The sequence below is a fragment of the Ascaphus truei genome, chromosome 18, assembly GCF_040206685.1.
Source record: "Ascaphus truei isolate aAscTru1 chromosome 18, aAscTru1.hap1, whole genome shotgun sequence".
In the NCBI taxonomy this organism is placed as follows: Eukaryota; Metazoa; Chordata; class Amphibia; order Anura; family Ascaphidae; genus Ascaphus; species Ascaphus truei.
The window spans coordinates 24,496,977-24,517,434 of NC_134500.1; positions in this window are offsets into that span (position 1 = coordinate 24,496,977).

The following is a 20,458-nucleotide window of genomic DNA, read 5'->3' on the forward strand; positions in this document are numbered from 1 at the left end:
GAGAGTGTGAGGGAGAGAGAGAGAGTGTGGGAGACAGAGCAGAGACAGACAGAGAGAGGGGCAGAGACAGACAGAGAGAGGGGCAGAGACAGACAGAGAGAGGGGCAGAGGGTGACTGGGTGGGTGACTGACTGACTGGGTGGGTGACTGACTGACTGGGTGGGTGACTGACTGACTGGGTGGGTGACTGACTGGGGGACTGGGTGACTGACTGGGTGACTGGGTGACTGACTGGGGGACTGGGTGACTGACTGGGTGACTGACTGGGTGACTGACTGGGTGACTGACTGGGTGACTGACTGACTGGGTGGGTGACTGACTGACTGTGGGTGACTGGACACTTGGGTGGGTGGGTGACTTGACACGTGGGTGGGTGACTGGACACGTGGGTGGGTGGGTGGGTGACTGGACACATGGGTGGGTGCTGGGTGGGTGTATTCACACAGACAAACACACACAGACACACACATGGGATGTCGCACATGAGGTACTGAGGGTTTGATCTCCTTGGGGGCCCGTTGTAATTACCTGCCCGGGGATCTCCTCTCTGCCCGTCCTCCTCGGCAGAACTTCCACCTGCCTGTGTGACGCGAGTGTCACGCGAGTGAAGCCCCCAGCGAGGCGGACGCCGCCGCAGGCCGCCACCACCGCAGGCCCCCCTGATCCCCCGAGGCGGACGCCGCCGCAGGCCGCCACCACCGCAGACCTCCCTAGGCGGACGCCGCAGCAGGCTGCCACCCCTGCAGGCCCCCCCCCAAGGCGGACGCCACCGCAAGCCACCACCACCACAGGCCCCCCCGAGGCGGACGCCGCCACAGGCCGCCACCACCACACACACACACACACACACTCCCATACACTCTCCCACACACACACTCTCCCATACACAAACACACATACTCTCCCATACACACACGGGGGGGAGGAAGAGAGGAAATGCCGCGACCAGCACCACCACCATGCTCCCCCCCCCCGTGCCCATCTCCCAACCCACGCGGGCAGCCACGGAAACCTGGGGGGAAGCGGGGACCACTGGGGAACACCCCCGCTATCATCTCCCGCCCCACAAACCAGTTCACAAGTGTGTGTGTGTGGGGGGGGGGGTTCACAAGGTAGCGGGATGCAATGGAGTAGTAACCTCTTAGAGCAGCAGAAATGAAGAGGATGCGCCTGCGTGGCCTGAGCCTGGATGGAAAAAAAAAAATTTGGCAGCCCGCCAAATCCTGTCAGCCAATCAGGCTGCCGGATTTTTAAAAAAAAATTCAGCGTGAGCAGGGAAATTTTCAAAGAACCGTGTGCGCTGCTTGGGCGGTCATGACTAGCTTGCCACGAGGTCAAATCCACTTGCCTGGGGCGTGCGGGGGAATAGGTTTGTTGAACACTGTGTATATATATATATATATATATATATATATATATATACACGCCAGGTTATGTCTATGTTCCACACAATGTTACACAAAAATAGAGGGGTCCGTACCCTTCCGAATAACACTTTTGTGTTCTATAAATCTTATCACGTGACCGGCACATTTAAATGCATAGGAGATACCGGCACCCCTTTCCGGGGCTGTAACTCAGGAAGCAGTGGGTCCCCGAGGCTGAAATATTAATGGGGTTCAGCTCGGGAGACCCCATGCTACAATACTGTGTAATTAAAATGAACATTAAAACTTGCACGATCGCCTGTACGAGCCGTGCAGGGAGATGCAGCTCTCTCTCTCTGCTGCTCTTCCAGGCTGCAGTTTAAGCAAACGCAAGTCGTGCGATAAGTCTTGGAAAAAAAACAGAAAATAACAAAATAGTGCAATGTTGCATTTTTTCACCGAACTATAAAAACTTGTCATTTTTCTTAGAGAACAGCGTTTTGACACACATTTTTTATAGTGGGCTAAGAAAATGCAAACACGCTCTGCAATGCCCTGAACTTATCAAAGTTTAGTGAATAGTCACCATTGTTTCCCTGTGTTGGTTTATTAGTTGTGCGTTGTACTATATTTGTGCATTGTTTTCGTTTGCTTCATATATGTCTGCGAAGTTGAGCGTTTATCTGATGTATCATCGGCTACGGTATTTCCCCTTCCTATTTTCCTTGTTCCACCTTCACATTGGATTCAGGTGATGAGGGATCAGATGAGGCCAACCTCAACCTGGGGGATGGCTTTAAATTACATGCAGGGCGCCTATATCATTACGCTATGATAACGTGCCACGTCAGCTGATTCTTGTTCCGTTCCTGTGTTCAGGCCATGTGAATCCATTACATTTTCAATTTTACCATACTGCCTCCAGCCCTATCATGGCAGTGCTTCATCTTATCTGATTTCCTCTCTGTAATCAAATATACATAATGCAACACTTTTTTTGGCACACGTTAAAAACATTTTACGCCTGCAGTAAAATGTATTACTCATAATAACCTGTAGCACTGGTTTTGTAAATTAACGTGGCATTACGTTTATTTGCGTCACCAACACATATCATAATCAGAAAGGTTATCAATTGTACTTTCAAATGTTCAGTTTAATAGGGCTTTATTCTACAAAGTGCGATAGTGCTGACACGTTGTTACCACACTTGATAGAACAAGGAGCCAAACTCAGTTTAAACAGAGTTAATATCACAGCTGTGCAAAAAAACTATTACGTTTGTTATGGCATAAATAAGACTGAGGTTATTAACTTTTCAATAGTCAAAAAATACACACAGATTTTAAAACAGAGTATATAAGCCTCTATTGAATGTACAGAAGCTGGCAGTGCTGTTGTGAAGGAGAGAGAACACACCAAGGCCACATGGAGATGGAGGTTTGTTGAGAGTTTTGTGCGATTTATGAATTGTATTGTATGTCTTTATTTATATAGTGCCAAAAGTGTACACACCGCTACACAAAGAATACAGTACGGGGAATTGTAATAATACAATAAGCGCAAGAAAATCAGACAATAGGAAAGGAAATCCCTGCCACGAAGAGTTTACAATCTAAGTGTTATGTTGGGAGACTATACGCGAGGCCCTACACCAGAATAATCCCTGCTTGGTGAAACATGCCCCTATCGAAACTGTCGCAATCCTCATGAGAGAAAGGGACAAATTCCAGATAGAGCAAGGCCTCCTCTATCGTGTCGTCTCCTACCACAATCATCCTGACCGACGACGATTGGTTCTGCCCTGAAGCATGCAGTACCATGTACTACGATCATTGCATGACGATCACGGACACCTGGGGGTGGATAAGACCTTCGGGTTAATAAGAGACCGATTCTTCTGGCCCAAAATGCGAGAGTCTGTAGAACGGCATTGTCGGAAATGTCTGTGATGTAGCCAGAGGAAGACACTGCCCACTTGTGCAGCCCCAATGGGCCATCTAAAACGCTCAGGTCCAATGGAGCTTTTGTGCATGGACTTCTTGTGCATCGAACCGGATTCAAGAGGTATCGGGAACGTGGTAGTAGTGACTGACCACTATACGCGGTACGCTCACGCCTTCTCTACCAAAGATCAGAAGGCAATAACAAGTGACTAAAGTGCTGTTGGAGAAATACTTAATCCACTATGGTCTCCCAAATCGAATGCACTCTGACCAAGGTAGAAACTTCGAGAGCAAGCTCATCAAGTAGCTGCTTAAATTGCTCAACATACAGAAGTCCAGAACCATTCTGTATCATCCAGAGGGAGACGCTCTGCTAGAGAGGTTCAATCAAACACTGCTCGACATGCTAGGCACCCTAAAGAGCTCACAAAATACTGTATGGAGCAGACACGTGGAAGCAATGGTGCATGCACATAATTGCACACAACATGAATCCACAGGGTACACTCCGTACTTTGTGATGTTCGGGCGATGGGCACGGCTGCCTGTGGACATCCGTCTTCAGATATCTACCGATGGGGTACCGAATACTGCGCACTAGAAGTACGTCCAGCAACTCAAAGACAGCCTACAATGTGCGTATCAATTAGCGGAATAGGCCTCAGCCCAGCTGAACGCTAATTTGCAAACGTTAATGCGTCCCTGGTTTGATATTAGATCCGCTGCTTCATCCCCCCCCCCTATTCCCATGAGCTGACTCTCACCCATCCATCACGGTTCGGGTCACACATGTGCCTCCATTTCTCGGCTTTAAAAAGCCGAGGGGGGGGGAGTGGGGACTGCTAATGTATTTGCCCATAGGTTACTTCCTTGGTAGCTCCTGAGCTTGTTTGTGTGTGTGTTTTGTGCAGGCCCTTTCTGATTTTTGATCCTATTTTATTTTAATTCCTAAACATATATATAAGAATATAGTTTCTAAAAATACTATTATAGAAAAGGGCCAATATCTATGTGCTCATTGAGGCCAAAGGGTGTTTCAGTATGTAAATCGTATATCCATTGCTCTTTTTGTAACAATTATTTATTATGATCTCCACCTTACACACTCGATGCAACTTGTTCTAAGCTCATGAATGTGAACGGAGTCAGATCACAATCGTTGTGCAGCAAGAAATGTCTGGGTAAATGATATAGGTCTTTATTCAACTGTACGTGTTTATTGGCGTTTTTAATATTGTGTGTTCTTTTATCCTAATACTTTTATCCTAATCCTAATACTGAATTTCGTTTTCCCTATATATTCCAATCCACATGCACAACTAATTTTGTACACCATGAATTTAGACTTAATATAACAATTAGAGAACACAATGTCCTGGGCGCAAATTGAGGTATAACTACCACTCCCGAACAGGTGTCGTGTAACAGTCCAGGTAAAGAGTCTTTATAGTTCTTCAATCTCCTCCAGATACAGCTAAGCTGTACATGAAGAGAAAAAGACCATGGCGCAGAACTTACTTAGAATACTACAAAATCCCATGACATTGCCTATTTACAGCGAAATAAAAGATAAAGTGCTTCAATTGGTATCTTTGATCTTGATCAGATCATGTCCCAAAAAGGTTTACAAGTCATTTGGATAGACTTGTTGTATTGTCTCTTGGCTGCCATTCCATTTTTTCACCAATGTGATATTTGGGGATTTAGTAACATATACATAAGCATTGTCTGTGTTTGTAATTAGTCACATTGTTATGTACTGTGCATTTTTTATTGGGTATCATTCATGCGACTATAGTTAATCACCAGCATCAATTTTATTAAGCATTGTTGTTGTCTGTAGTAATTTAGGTTTAAGGGCACTTTTTATAATTCACTAAGTTTCCGCTTTTTTGCTGTTCACTGTGTGTCACTTATTAGGGTATCACTCAATGTGAGCAGTGTTAGCATTCACGTACATCCAATATCGTTGTTGTTTTTGTAGCATTTTAGGCACTTTTTGGTTTAGATCACAGTGCACTATTATTGTCACAATAAGTTCTTGCTGTATTGGTAGTTACCAATCCAGTATTTTTATAGTTAATAGTGCTTTGTTGTATATATTCACCACATTGTCAATTGAAGTTAGACTTACAGTTAATACATTTGTTAACTTTGTTGACCTTAAAGTTTTTTGCAGGTCTGCCACCTGTTGCTCTAACATGCTCAGCTTCTTTGCCCATTTTTGCTTTAAGTCTTTGTTTCATATCCGCATTACGTTTTTTACAGTGCGACATACAATACCCACACTTTCACTGCATCTGCTATTGCCTTCCACTTGGCATTTTTTACAGATATGCCTGTTTTTGAGGCAAATTTGCCAATAATTACATCATAACAGGAAACATTTTTGTTTAGAAGTACTACATTCTCTTCCTCTGAATACTTTAGGTTTCTCAAGCTCTGCCTCTCAGCTACATACTGTAGGTTGCATGCTCAGTAGTAGGAGACTTGACATTAGCCTCCTGTGGGTCTTGGTGGCTGCTCCTCCCATGCCCTTCTGCCCTGTCCCGCTCAGCTCTCCCCTCCTACCCACTCCTCTTACCCTGAGGTGTTCCTGCCCTGGCCACTGCACCCTCCCTTCTAACCTGCTTCCCACCAGTCCTCCTGTCCTCACTCCTGTGCTCACCAGCACTCCTCACTCTCCTCCTGTTCCCACTCCTGTGCTCATCAGCACTTCTCCCACTCTCTCCACTCATGTGCTAATCAGCACTCCTCATACTACTCCTTTCTAAGGTGACCAGATTTCCCGGTATAGCCGGGACAGTCCCGTTTTTTTAAGGTCTGACCCGGCTGCCCCACATTTTTTTCTGACAGTCCCGGTTTTGACCATCAGAGTGGGGGGGGGGGGAGGGAATGGGGGAGGCAGCAGAAAGCAGAGGATGCAGGCCGGGAGAGTGGAGGCCGGGTCTGAGCTGCAGAGGGTGGGGGTGGGGTTAGCTTCAGCAGAGCCTCAGTACCGGTGTCTGCTGCCAGGGCTGAAAAAAGCTTCCCCCCACCCATGTTCCAGTGACTGGTAGGGTCCAGAATGAGGGGGGGGGGGTGAGACACACACACAGCATGGGGAGAGAGACATACACACACACAGCATGGGGAGAGAGAGACACACACACAGCATAGGGAGAGAGAGACACACACTGAATGGGTAGAGAGAGAGAGACACTGAATGGGGAGAGAGAGACACAGCATGGGGAGAGATACACACACACAGCATGGGGAGAGAGACACACAGCATGGGGAGAGAGACACACACAGCATGGGGAGAGAGAGACACACAGCACGGGGAGAGAGAGACACACACAGCATGGGGAGGGAGAGAGACACAGCATGAGGAGAGAGACATAGCATGGGGAGAGAAAGAGAGAGAGAATGGGGAGAGAGAGAGACTGCATGGGGAGAGAGAGAGACAGCATGGGGGAGAGAGAGAGACAGCATGGGGGAGAGAGAGAGACAGCATGGGGGAGAGAGAGAGACAGCATGGGGGAGAGAGAGAGAGAACGTGTCAGTGGGAGAGAGAGAGTCAATGGGAGAGAGTCAGTGGGAGAGAGAGAAAGTCAGTGGGAGAGAGCGCGTATCAGTGGAAGAGAGAGTCTCAGTGGGGGAGAGAAAGCGTCAATGTGTGTGTGTGCACGCAAGGGGGAGAGAGACAGGGGCGATGGGAGGGGTGGGGGAGACATGGGAGGGGGGAGGACAGATGCGAGGGGAAGGAGAAAGACAGGGGGGAGAGAGACAGGGCGACAGGAGGGGGAGAGAGACGGGGGAGAGATGGGACTGACGGGACTGACAGGACTGACGGGAGAGAGACAGGGAGGACAGGAGGGGGGTGGGAGAGAGACGGGGGCGACGGGAGGTGGGTGAGAGAGAGAGAGAGGGGATGGGAGAGAGGGGGGTGGGGCGACAGGAGGGGGGCGAGAGTTGGGGTTTCACAGAATTTCAAAATCAAATTCTGAGGTTCCCCAACCAAAATAAGGCATTATTTTGTAACCCATACAGTACAACAACGTGTATGGCAACTGCACACTGAAGACCTATATCACCATGATTTCCAAACTCCACCACAACTGCTGCATCATTTTTCCTGGCACCTACTCCAAAAGGATACAATGCAAACACTACTAATAATTATATGCATCTACATACCCAAACGAGTCTGGCATTATTTTAAATAACCTAATAATAATAACATACAAGCTCACACATTATCCACCACTGCCTATACTTACATATAGTTCATTTGCAACACTAACAACACACGACTGCAGCATTCACAAACACCACAAAACAAACCAATTGCTACATTAATATCACAAACTTACAACTCACTCATCAACCACTCTACCACTGCTGTTGCCATTTGATTTCATAAACATTGTAACTTATACTATCAAAAGCCACAACTGTATTACACTTTAATCTGTCTTTTACTGTATAGTGTACATTCACTAGCCTTTACAAACACAGAGAAGTTTCACTTCCAACGTGCGTGCTTAGCACACACACACCCTATTTTTTGTATCCATATTGGAGTGCACATGTGGCCTCCAATATGCAGGATGTACCTCCCGACCATTGAGGGTCAGAATTTTAGAACATCTTGAGAACATTAGAGAAGGGGGTTTAACACCCTCTGTTTCAAAACATTTCTACAGTATTTTCACCACCAGTCTGCCCCCAAATACTTAATCTACAAAGGCATCGAACAAGTACCTGTAGATTGGAGAGGTTGAAATAGAAGGTTCTAGTTAGCCAGAAGAGAAACTTTCTGGATCCACAAATTACAAACATTGGTCCCCAAAGGACTTAATGTTGATATAGATATTGGTGCATTCTTAACATAACAATTTAATTTCACCATAATTTGATGATATGTATTTATTTTGGTCTCTCTCTCCCTTTTCTTCCTCATCCTTCGTGATTTAGGCATTTCATCATTTTTTATAGTTTTTATTGTTATTTTATATTTATCTTATATTTTTAATAAATTTAGTGTATTATATATTGAGATATATTGTATTTGATATCACATCATATTTATGTACAGTTAGGACTAGGAGTCTATCTAATTTATTATCACAAATCTATTGATGTTCCAGTTAGGACAAAATTCTCTCTGTGTGTGTGTGTGTGTGTGTGTATATATGTATATATGTATATATATATGTGTGTGTATATATATATATATATATATATATATATATATATATATATATATATATATATATAGCAGAAAATAGCCGTGTTAGTCCAGTTGCGATAGTGCAGAATAAATGCGTTCTTCAGTATTAGGTGATACCTTTTTTTTTGGACTAACAATTTATGTCATAGGACAAGCTTTCGAGAGTTCTCCTCTCGAAAAGGAGAACTCTCGAAAGCTTGTCCTATGACATAAATTGTTAGTCCAATAAAAAAGGTATCACCTAATACTGAAGAACTCATTTATTCTGCACTATATATATATATATATATATATATATATATATATATACACGAAGAAAAAGGAGATAACCTCGCATCCACTCCAACAAAATAATGGTCACCATAAGCCAGTATATAATGGAACAATTTCCATAGCAGGCTGTGCTCACGGGTCAATAGTAGTAATGTGGCAAGAAAAAAGAAACCCGCTTAAGAGCACTCAGTTATACCGTATAGAAAATAACAATTTATTGATTGACACAAAGAGAAATCGATAACAGTACAAAAATATAAAAAAAAATAGGCTAGGACCCCTGACACGAATATTACCCAAAAGAAACACTGTTGCATGAAATAGGGATAAACTATCGATATAAACCCTAATGCCTAGTATAGACAAAAATAGTGAGAATAACTTAGATCTGCAAAAAACTCTTAGACAGGCTATTTCAAATACCAAGTAAATGAGACATGCATCTGGTGGAATAAGTCCCTAAGGGCATAGAGTGATTAGCCAGTATAAACAATACTTCCTCATCAAGCATAAATTCCGCCTCTTAAAAGCAGATGTATAATCCAAACCCACAGCAATTGAATCTCTGTGGGGAATTGGTTGCTGTGCTCTGAGGGTCACTCTGTACAAAGAATTAAATAACACACATGTAACATGGAAAAGTACGTGCTCTCAAAAAGAGTGCAGAGTGAATAACCTGTGTATTGCACACATGAATATTAAAAGCGTTCAAAGTCCAGAAAGATAATCACAGCAATGTTAGGTAGCATAGTTACGTGACTGCATAATCCAGGGGTCCTGCCTAGCACCCCCACGCATTTCGTCAGAGGACTTAAACTTGGAGTGGTGAGGAAGCTAGGACAAAACACTATTTAAAAAAGGTTGATTTTCGTGCCAAATGAGGGAATAAGCAGCTGTGTATAATCTTTACTATGATTAGTAGTGCGTACTTCCGCGTGTCAAGGTGAGACGCATGGTGTCTACACCCAGTTCCTGTATGATGTCACCATGCATAACGCGCATGCGCATTATAACTGCGACTCAAAAGTTAATGCTGCACAAGGTGGTAGCGCATACTTGCTCTGTGCAGGCTTAACGCGTATTGCGCATGCGCAACGTTAACAAAAAGGACATGTGCAAAGCAGCCAAGATAGGTGGAAGGTATGAGTGAATACCATGGCAGCCTGCATAACGCCATGTCACATAGTGCGCATGCGCCAAACAGCGCGATGCAGAACTTCCCAATCCACTAAGCTAATTAGCTAGTATCCATTGAGAGGCATTACTGCGCACTATTAGAGGCAACAGTAAGGAGTCCTTCAATGAATATATAGTAAACTTGCATGTCTGCATCAAACATCATAAATCATCGCACTTAGAGAGATTTGCTCACACAAATGAATAATACTAAATGTGAAGGAATAGTAAATGATATATAGCAATGAGCTTGGTCCAGATGAATGTCCAGGAGCATGACACTACTTTAAGTCTGTTGTAGTGTATCATATCATGTCTTGATCTTAGCGAGGATCCTGGTCATGATGTTGATCTGTAACCCATAAGTTTCAGATTGATGGTTTGAGAAAGGCGCCGACCACTTCACACTCGTGCCGACCTGGCCAAGAGCTGAGCATCCAAGAATCGTCTCTGTATCCCCTCTATGTTGCCATGCAAGTGATATACTCGAACTATTGAAAACACATTAAAAATATGCAATAAATCTTCTTATCAAAACAATAAAGTCATTTATACATAAATATATAGTGCATCAATTATGTTAATAAAGTCCAAATAATATTGCCTAAGGATACTAACGTGAGAAGTTCTATAAAAACATGGCAAAGCCTATGTAGTCGTTCAAGCCTTTTGGGATCATAGAATCTATTTGCGTAATCCATCTATATTCGGGGATGCCACTATGTATCGAGTGGCATTCATAAATTGTAATCACCATCTCTGTGAATGATTACCAATGTAAACTGGTTTGATTGATCAATTAGAACGGTATGGTATATATACCATCATAGATATGTATCAAATTAGATTCCTGAAGAAGCGAACAGCGAAAAACGTAGCATGCATCCTCTTTTCTATTATTCTACTGCGCATGTACGTTCCCTGAAGTCCTGTATACTGGAGGAGTCGCGTCATAGCAACCAGTGCTTCCACCCGGAGTAGAGACATCACTTCCGGTACAACGCGGAAGAAGCAGGTGCCCCATCCACAGAGACACCAGGGAGAGTAAAGACCCCGTACATTGCACCTATCACACATGTGAATGTGACTTTATCCCTTACCTCCTGCTGTATATAATACATCTTTTTTGCATACTATGCCATGAGAGTTTCCTTTGCTTTTGCATGAATTGAATCGGAAGTTTGTTGCTCCATCCACACACGAACCTACTGAGTTCCAGCCACCCCGTGCTCCAATCAGAGAGAGATTGAGTCTCTGACATGCCTCATATTATATGATAATCTGTGAGTGTACTGACACAAAGTATACATAGATCCAGACTCATATGTATTGGTCACACTCTTGTTTTTTTTTTACTTTTTACATGCTCCGGCTGTGAATACCATGCGCTTCCCTCACCTGGAAAAACGACAAGTACGGCAGAGACCTAGGGACGGTCTCAAGAGGTTTTTTTTTTAGCTGCTTTTCAATTATAATCACAAATTTTCACAATACACGAATTGGTGGAGGTTATATAATATATCATTTTTTCCGTGTGTATGTATATATATATATGTGTGTGTGTGTATATGTATATGTATATATTTATTTATAAAATATTTTACCAGGAAGTAATACATTGAGAGTTACCTCTCGTTTTCAGTATGTCCTGGGAACAGAGTTAAGACAAATAATACATATATACACACACATTCCCAGCTATCTCAAACTCCCACACCCACCACATCATGAATATATATATTTATGTCAGCAAGAGAGCTACTGAGCGTGGCAATTGTATACAGTATAACAAGAGAAAGGGGGTGCCCAATTCTACATCCCATTGACAAAACATATATGGTAAAAAGTATAAAGTAAAATACTTCAATAATAATAATAATAATAATAATAAATACTTGGTTATTTAGTTAACCCTTTGGCCAAAGCGTCATAAGCCTGCATACCAACGTCAAGGTATAACCAAATGAATGCAGGTCCTACACTACACTGTGAACCCTTCCTTTTACCTCTGTATGAGGGGAAAGAACCATTATAGGTCCTGTTCCTGTAGCAAAATGAAAAGACCTGTGTATTTGTGTCACATTGGATGTAGCATTGGGCTTTCGATATATATAAGAAACCCCAAAACCCACCACATAATATATATATATTATGTGGTGGGTCTTGTGGTTTCTTTAGCTTGCTGGGATTTTGTGTTTTTATTAACTTCTCAGGGTCTGATAGGGTTGCCCTTACCGCAGCCTGACTGTGACAACTGTCCTCACTGGGTTGCTAATTCTACAGTCTGTATTCATATAGGATCCGCCCATCCATTAGGTTCTCACCACATCATAGCCTCCCAGCAAGCGGTCCCCACAATATCCTTTATATTGGCCCTCAAATTATGTACCTCCCCAGCGTAGGAGTGAGAGCTATCAGAGGATGAAATCCAGAAAACTATTGTTTGCTACGAGTTCTGTCCAGATGCAACGTACGTAAATAAAGCACCTTTTATTTTTATAAAAGTTCCTGGTGCCCTATTTTCCTATTTGCTTATTCACGCCCAGTCTGCACCTACCCAGCACCCTGCAAAGGGCTGAGATACTGAGCCCTGCCATTGTATATAACCAACTTGATGTGACCTCCTTTAGAGTCAGTTAAGGAGGGTTACATAAGGATTGCAGCACAGATAGTGCCGGACCATAATAAGCAAAGCTGGTCTTCTAATTTCAGAATGATTGCAAATGCAATATAACCTTATATAGAGGGAGATATGCACAGAATGTGGAATAGACACAAAGTAATTGTTGAAACAATCTCACCAGAGATATTAAGTAAGTTGCAGGCTGATGCTTTAGTAAAGAGACTCAATGTTTTGGGCTGTTAAAGTGCCCTTTGTCAAGACCCTGGGATCTGAACACATCTCTGTGTGTGTCAGCGTGCATCTGTGTCAGCACGCGTGTGTACGTGTCAGCGTGCGTCTGTGTGTCACCACACATGTGTACGTGTCAGTGGGCATCTGTGTGTCAGCACGCGTGTGTACGTGTCAGTGGGCATCTGTGTGTCTGCATGCATGTGTACGTGTCAGCATGCATCTGTTTCAGCACGCTTGTGTACGTGGCAGTGGGCATATGTGTCAGCGTGCATCTGTATATCAGCCATCTGTGCGTCAGCACGTGTGTGTACGTGTCAGTGGGCATCTGTGTCAGCACGCTTGTGTACGTGTCAGTGGGCATCTGTGTCAGCACGCGTGTGTACGTGTCAGTGGGCAGCTGTTTCAGCATGCTTGTGTACGTGGCAGTGGGCATATGTGTCAGCACGCTTGTGTACGTGTCAGTGGGCATCTGTGTCAGCATGCTTGTGTACGTGGCAGTGGGCATATGTGTCAGCGTGCATCTGTATGTCAGCCATCTGTGTATCAGCACGCTTGTGTACGTGTCAGTGGGCATCTGTGTCAGCACGCTTGTGTACGTGTCAGTGGGCATCTGTGTCAGCACGCTTGTGTACGTGTCAGTGGGCATCTGTGTCAGCACGCTTGTGTATGTGTCAGTGGGCATCTGTGTCAGCACGCTTGTGTACGTGTCAGTGGGCATCTGTGTCAGCATGCTTGTGTACGTGGCAGTGGGCATATGTGTCAGCGTGCATCTGTATGTCAGCCATCTGTGTATCAGCACGTGTGTGTACGTGTCAGTGGGCATCTGTGTCAGCACGCTTGTGTACGTGTCAGTGGGCATCTGTGTCAGCACGCTTGTGTACGTGTCAGTGGGCATCTGTGTCAGCATGCTTGTGTACGTGGCAGTGGGCATATGTGTCAGCGTGCATCTGTATGTCAGCCATCTGTGTATCAGCACGTCTGTGTACGTGTCAGTGTGCATCTGTGTCAGCACGCTTGTGTACGTGTCAGTGGGCATCTGTGTCAGCACGCTTGTGTACGTGTCAGTGGGCATCTGTGTCAGCATGCTTGTGTACGTGGCAGTGGGCATATGTGTCAGCGTGCATCTGTATGTCAGCCATCTGTGTATCAGCACGTGTGTGTACGTGTCAGTGGGCATCTGTGTCAGCACGCTTGTGTACGTGTCAGTGGGCATCTGTGTCAGCACGCTTGTGTACGTGTCAGTGGGCATCTGTGTCAGCATGCTTGTGTACGTGGCAGTGGGCATATGTGTCAGCGTGCATCTGTATGTCAGCCATCTGTGTATCAGCACGTCTGTGTACGTGTCAGTGTGCATCTGTGTCAGCACGCTTGTGTACGTGTCAGTGGGCATCTGTGTCAGCACGCTTGTGTACGTGTCAGTGGGCATCTGTGTCAGCGGGCATCTGTGTCAGCATGCTTGTGTACGTGGCAGTGGGCATATGTGTCAGCGTGCTTCTGTATGTCAGCCATCTGTGTATCAGCACGTCTGTGTACGTGTCCGTGTGCATCTGTGTATCAGCACGTCTGTGTACGTGTCAGTGGGCATATGTGTCAGCACGTCTGTGTACGTGTCAGTGGGCATCTGTGTGTCAGCACGCGTGTGTACGTGTCAGTGGGCATCTGTGTGTCAGCGTGCATCTGAATGTTCATCAGCTTGCGTTAGAGTGCGCGCCAGCATGCGTCTGTGTAAGTGTACATGTCAATGTCTGCATTAGTGTCAGTGTGTCAGTGTGCGAGTCAGCGTGCGTTTGTGCTTCATCGTGCATGTGTGTTAGTGTGCACATCTGTGTGCATCAGCATGCCAGCATGCGTTTGTGTACGTATCAGCGTGCATGTGTGCGTGTCTGTGTGCATCAGCATGCCAGCATGCGTTTGTGTACGTGTCAGCGTGCATGTGTGCGTGTCTGTGTGCATCAGCATGCCAGCATGCGTTTGTGTACGTGTCAGCGTGCATGTGTGCGTGTCTGTGTGCATCAGCATGCCAGCATGCGTTTGTGTACGTGTCAGCGTGCATGTGTGCGTGTCTGTGTGCACACCGGCATGCATGTCATTGTGCGTCACTGAATTTGTTTAATGGGATAACAGAGAATCAGGTGCTGGAACTAGGACTCAGCCGCTTTCACCATTAACCTGTTTGCAGTCGTGGAGAACCATCATCACATTGCTCTGCGTGTTATTACATTGCTCTGCGTGTTATTACATTGCTCTGCGTGTTATTACATTGCTCTGCGTGTTATTACATTGCTCTGCGTGTTATTACATTGCTCTACGTGTTATTATATTGCTCTGCAAGGTGTGCTGGTCCCTGAGGAAGCAAACGGCGTAAGATTTGTGCATACAAAATGTGTGCCATGTCCGACTCCTCTGATCTGGATAAAACTTTTTAAATACTCGACATAGGTCCTTAAAGCAATCACAATACATTTACAGCACCCAATATTTAAGTGCTCATAAAACTATATTTTTATGATTTAAGGTCAATACAAATTTGACTTGCAAAATACTTGAAGGAAATAAAGTAAATAAGCCACACATTTCCATGAGCATAAGCCATATGTCCTCAGACGCAGAACACTGAATTTATTGTTCCAATGTTATTCATGACACTTCACACAAAGGTTAATGGTTGTCGTGGAACACCATTATCACATTGCTCTGCGTGTTATTATATTGCTCTGCGTGTTATTATATTGCTCTGCAAGGTGTGCTGGTCCCAGATGCAGCAGACGGCGTAAGATTTGTGCATACAAAATGTGTGCCGTGTCCGACTCCTCTAATCTGTATAAAACTTTTTAAATACTCAACATGGGTCCTTAAAGCGATCACAATACATTTACAGCACAAAATATTTAAGTGATCATAAAACTATATTTTTATGATTTAGGGTCAATAAAAATTTGACTTGCAAAATAAATGAAGGAAAAAAAAAAGTAAATACGCCACATTTTTATGAGCATAAGCCATATGTCCTCAGACGCAGAACACTGAATTTATTGTTCCAATGTTATCCATGACACTTTTGCCTATTTTGATGAGCCTGCCACACACTGCTTTGCCGTACAGTGCAAACCTCTATGAGAAGTTATTACGTTGCTGGCTGCTGAATTGACCAAGTATCAAGGAAAAAGTAATATAATTCTGAAGCAAAAACAAAAGTGCAGTAGTAGATTACCCTGCTGTACTGTGCATTATGATTTGCAAATAAAAATACCCCTTGTGAGCACATTCACATGCCTCAGACAGGTCTACCTATCGCCATAATCTCTCATCATATAATGCTTCCACTGTAGCTAGGGATTCTGGGTAATGACATGCAAATGAGAACACAGTCACCTATTATGTTTGGAACGTGTTAAACAAATCTTTCAATCAAATCTCCAATGCAACTACAACACACATCAATGCAAAATGCTCAAAGAACTAGATTGGTCATCACTAGAGTCTAGGCGCAAAGTTCACCTTTCCTGTATTGCCTTTTAATTCTTTATGGGCAGGCTACCCATCTATCTGAACAAGCTCCTCACCCCTACCACATGCAGCACTTATCACCTGAGATCTGACTCCAAAAGACTGTTCATGATCCCAAGGCTCAACAAAGTATCCGGCCGTTCCTCCTTCTCTTACCGTGCACCCCCAAAACTTGAACAACCTACCAGAGACTCTCACATCCACCACCAGTTTAAGGTCTTTCAAATCTAAGGCTGTCTCACTTTTTAATCTGGTCTGTAACTGTTTCATACGCCCATAATATATATTTTCTTTAACTGTGCATGTATGTAATGGATACCCTGTTCATTTATGTAACTGTATTTGTAACCATGTATTATTTGTCTTAACTCTGTGCCCAGGACATACTTGAAAACGAGAGGTAACTCTCAATGTATTACTTCCTGGTAAAATATTTTATAAATAAATAATTTTAGTTTATCACTGAAGGGTCCATAGAAGGTGGAGCAGCGCTGAGCCGCGCGGATGCTGATGCTCACCTGATAAAGCATGAGCGATTTCATGCACATGCAGGCGAGCCAGCGTCCGCGATCGGGAGGCGGGGCAGTGACGTCGCTGGGCCAATAGCCAGCGACACACCGACGTCAAGGCGCCATGACGTTGATGCTGCTTCACGTTGATTGGATGTTTTCAGCCGACAGCACGCTGAAAAACAGCTTTGGCTGTTGGCTGAAAAATCCAACTCCTGAGCACGCCTGCGGGCGCTCTCGCGTGAGCCCCCTCTCAAGACATCCTCATTGAGGATGCCGGGGCCCAGCGCTGCTTGTCCTTCTATGGACGCAATTGTATTGGATTGTAATTGTCAAGAGTTTCCCTTAGGAAGCTTGGCATGTGAGTTTTGCCGGGTGGTAAAGTATGACAACTTTACTCTGTGTTATATGTAGCACATAGTACTTCAGTTATGACGAAAAGGGAATACAAGCCCCTTTCATTATCTTCAACACAGAGGCCAGTGGACAAATTAATATTAATAAACCCTCTGTGCCGGAAAGTCCATGCCTCAGTACCATGGACATGTTTCAGGGTCATGCGATGGCTTGTGCAGCAATTTCATGGCTCCACCTCATTAACAGATGTCAACAACATGAATAAATCCTCATTGAAAAGTCGTTGATACAAGCAGCCCATGTGATGCTCCCTGTACTTCATGAAGATACTGAAGCAGATAAGAATCCAAATTCACAAGGCTGCTTTACCATGTTGGACTTTAAGATCCCTAAATTGGCCTACGAAATACTTAGATCCCAAAATATAAAACAACTCAGCCAGGCTGTTTGGAGCAAAATCAGTTCAATTCACAGGGCTAGGCAAGCGAGAAACTTGTCATGCTTGTATAAAGACTGTAGCTAGACACTTGTCCATTTAGCTACCATGTAGGGTGGTGCTGTGTCAGGAATACAGTCGGGACCTTTTGCATTGTACTAAATGGAAAAAAGCATGTATTGCACTACTTGCATGTTTTATTGTAAACAGAAACGGTGTGTGGAATGTAGTTGTACAGGGCACTAAATAAATGGGCAGGCAGATTATTGGAGGTAAGGAAAAAGCAGAGGTATTAAACAAATTATTTGACTGTGTTTACCAAGGAAGAATCAATTTCAATAGTAGTACCACAGGAGGAAGCCACAACCTGTATATTCATTGGTTAACAGAGGAAGAAGTTCATAGGCAGCTTGAAAAAATTAAAGTAAATAAGGCACCTGGCCCCAATGGCATATATCAGAGTTCAAGGAGTTAAGTTCAGTAATAGCCAAACCATCACATTTAATATTCAAGGACTCCATTTCCACAGGCTCAGTACCACAAGATTGGCGTAAAGCAGATGTGGTGCCTATATTTAAAAAGGGAGCTAAACCACACCCGGGAAATGACAGACCTGTAAGCCAGACAGCAATAATGTGGAAGCTACGTGAAGGTTTAATACGGGATAATATTCAAGAATACCTAATGGCAAATAAAATTATTAGTAATAGTCAGCATGGATTTATGAAGGATAGATCCTGCCAAACTAACCCTATTTGTTTCCTTGAGATGGTAAGTAGGAATTTAGACCAGGGCAATGCAGTTGATATGATCTACTTAGATTTTGATGCGGTTCCACACAAGAGGTTGGTGTACAAAATAAAGCAAATTGGACTCAGTAAAAATATATGCACCTGAATGGAAAACTGGTTGAAAGATAGACAAACGAGAGTTGATATAGAACTTTTCAGGCTGGGCTAAGGTCACGAGTAGAGTGCCTCTGGGATCGGTACTGGGAGCACTGCTTCTTTTTTTTAACTTGTTTATTACCTTGAGGTTGGCATCGAGAGTAGTCTCCATCTTTGCTGATATTAATTGTGTAAGGCAGTAGAATCAAAGCAGGATGTTGGTTCTCGCCAGAAAGGGTTGGAGAGTGGAAACTTGGGCAGGTAAATGGCAGATGAGGTTAAATAAAGATAAATGTAAGGGTATGCATTTGGGAAGCAATAATAAACAGGCAACTTACAAATTAAATGGGGAAACATTGGGGGAATCCTTGATGGAGAAGGATTTAGGAGTGCTTGTAGATAGCAGGCTTAGCAATAGTGCCCAAAGTCATGCAGTAGCTGCAAAGTCAAACAAGATCTTGTCTTGCATTAAAACGGGCAATGGATGGAAGGGAAGTAAACGTAATTCTGCCCCTTTATAAAGCACTAGTAAGACCACACCTTGAATATGGAGTACAATTTTGGGCACCACTTCTTAGAAAATACATTATGGAACTAGACAGAGTGCAGAGAAGAGCTACCAAATTAATAAAGGGGATGGACAATTTAACTGAGAGGCTAGATAAATTAGATTTATTTACATTATAAAAGAGGCATCTAAGGCCGTGCCTATAGAGCCGTCGTTGGCTACGGCGACAGGGCGGGTGATGTCACCCGTTGCCACCGGCGAAAGTTATGTTTCGCCGGGCGGCGGGGTCGCGGGATTCCGGCAATTTGATTTGTTCAAAAATCAAATTTTGCCGGCTTCAGATTTTCGCGACGGCGGCATTGTATTCGTTTTCGGGTGACGTTGCGTCACCGTCACTAAGCGCGGCCTAAGACGGGATATAATAACTATATACAAATATATTTGGGGACAGTACAAGGAGCTTTAGAGAGAACTATTTATCCCAAGGACAGTACAAAGGACTCCGAGTCATCCCTTTAGGTTGGAGGAAATGCGATTTCACCAGCAACAAAGGAAAGGGTTCTTTACATTAAGGGCAGTTACAGTGTGGAATTCATTACTCATGGAGACTGATGGCAGACAATAGATTTGTTAAAAAAAAAAAGTTTGCAATCTTTTTAGAAAGGAAAGGTATACAGGGATATAACAAATAAGTAAACATGGGAAGGGTGTTGATGCCGAGAGTAATTTGATGCCAATTCGAGTCAGGAAGGAATGTATTTTTCCCCTTATGAGATATTAGATAATGTGTCACTGGGGTTTTTTTGTTTGCCTTCCTCTGGATCAATAAGTATAGATATAGGATAAAGTATCTGTTGTCTAAATTTAGCATAGGTTAAACTTGATGTATGTATGTCTGTTTTCAACCTCATCTACTATATAACTATGAAAGAGCACGCAATGGTGCTGGTCTTTTTCAAACAAGGACTAATGCTATTGCAGTACCCAAAAAATAAAAAATAAATCTTCTGAGAAATGTTTCCATGTGAGTCACCTACCTTCAACACAACACATGCAATACTGAGAAATGACTGCTTGTGTTTGTTAGCCAAATAGCACCAACATCAGATTGTAACTCATTTGGGCAGGTACTGTCTGTAAACATTCCTATGTGCTGTGTACAGTACTGTAATTTGTGAAACGCTTTGAGTCCCAGTGCGGAGAAAAGAGCTATATGAAATGGTTATTAAACTTCTGCAATAATCAGAGATTTAAATACCCATTTTTTTTTATGTAAACGTAGTGATACCCACACGTTTGGGTGAACGTTTTGTAATCTTGCAAATTCTTAAACATTTGAAGGAATCTATCTAAACCAAACTGACATATATAAATCAAGCATGAACCTATATTATAAAAATGGTCTCAAAGTGATATTTCAGAG